Raw genomic sequence first — 2,272 nt, forward strand, 5'->3', positions numbered from 1 at the left:
CTGGGCTCTAGCCCAGCGCCTTCCATAGTAGCTAGCGCGGAAGAGAACCCTTATAGGTGCAACCAGACAACAATCGTGCCAGTATTGTTATTACGAATCCTTTTAGCCTTATAGTCAAGGGGGTTAGGGCTTACGCCCTTAATGGCCGCAGGGCTGGTTGCCCCCGAAGCCCCTCTAGGGCTAGTCCATCACATATTTAAAGATCTAGTAATAAATAGAAGGTATAATAAAAGGCTACTAAAATAAATTCTAGTATAATATATATAATATAAGTATAGAATATATATATTAAGACTTTTTATAAATTTATAGTATTTATATAGAATAAGATAATAAGGTAGTAATATTATAGGTATTATTAAGAATACTTTACTATTAATAATTAAATAGGTTAATTATAACTTATATTTTAATAATTACTATTACTAGAAAAGTATATTTATATAAACTATAATACTAGTTCTACCTAATTTAATAAGCTATATACTAGCTAATTAAGCCTAACCTAATATATAGATATTTAATATATTATAGGTAGTAATACCTAATTAAAACTAAACTATATTATAGCTTCTATACTATCTTACTTATATTATTACTATATATTATAAGAGTAAGGTAATAAATCTCTACTAGCTAGAAAGCTATTATATATTATTAATAATTATATACTATTTAATTATTATTATTAAGGTATATAGTATATAGTAAATAAAAGGATAATTACTTAAATATAATATAATAATAAGTATATTAATCTATAAAGGGAATCTTATAAATATTCTATTTATATTACTATTAACTAGGTATAGAAAGGGTATATAGAATAGTCTATTTAAGTAACCTTAATACTTAAGGTATTAATTAATAAAGGGAGAGTTCTAAATAGTCTATTAGCTATATATATAAGTAAGGTTAAATAAATAGTTAGGTATAATCTTACTATCTATATTAAGTTAATAGTATAACTTATACTAAAGAGGGAGTAATAAACTATTTATTAACTATAGGTATACTAATAGTAAATAGGTTATTAAGAAGGGTTTAGTTAACTAGTATATATACCTAGTTTACTAAATAGTTACTAATAGTCTATTCTCTAAACCTAAGGTTAAGTAATAAACTAGAATACTTTATTAAAATATACTAAATAGGCTAGCTTTAAGGTTATTAATAATCTCTATTTATATAGTATAACCCCTTTTTATATATTATTTAGAATAATCTATTTACTATTATCTATTATAGTTATACTTATAAAACTATACTAATCTTTATTATTATATACCTTTTTATATACTTAAAGTAGGTTAAACTACTTATATATATTAAATACTAAAATAGCTATATAGAAGATAAGGTTAATAATTATCTTTAATATTAGTATAAAGAATTCTTTATTAAGTAATATAAGGAAATCCTTATAGTAATATAGTAGTATATAGAAGTAATATAAAATTAATCTTAAGTTACTATTATAGTTAAACCTAACTTATACTCTTAATCTTTTAAGTAGCTTAAACTACTATATATTAATAGCCTATTTTACTTACTATATAGATTTATTACTACCTTAAAGTATATTATATAGAAGTATCTTAAGTAAGAGTATTAATAAGTTAACCTTTATATTTATAATAGCTAAAGGATTAAGTTATTAGTATTAAAAGATATACCTATATTACTATAGGCTATTAGGATTAAATATTAATACTTTTTTAATAACTATATAGAATATTAATAGTTTTAGGTTAGTAAGGATAATAAAGACTATTATTCTTAGCCTAAATATATTAAGGTTATCTTTAACCTTAAGGTCTTTTAATATATAATAGTAGCTAAACCATGCTAGTAGTTAGGGTAAAGGGTTAGAAAAAATAGGGTTTTTTTCTAACTAAAGTCGTCTACTAGTAGATAAGCCTAAGTTAAGCTAAAGTTATCTACTAGTAGATAAACTTAAAGTTATCTACTAGTAGATAAACTTAGGTATTAAAGCTAAAGTTATCTACTAGTAGATAAGCCTAAGTTAAGCTAAAGTTATTTACTAGTAGATAAACTTAAAGTTATCTACTAGTAAATAAACTTAAAGTTATTTACTAGTAGATAAACTTAGGTATTAAACTTAAAGTTATCTACTAGTAGATAAGCCTAAGTTAAGCTAAAGTTGTTTACTAGTAGATAAGCCTAAGTTAAGCTAAAGTTATCTACTAGTAGATAGGGTTAGGGTTAGGGTTAGGGTTAGGGTTAGGGTTAGGGTTAGGGTTAGGGTTAG

This window comes from Cordyceps militaris, assembly GCF_000225605.1.
Source record: "Cordyceps militaris CM01 unplaced genomic scaffold CCM_S00007, whole genome shotgun sequence".
NCBI lineage: Eukaryota > Fungi > Ascomycota > Sordariomycetes > Hypocreales > Cordycipitaceae > Cordyceps > Cordyceps militaris.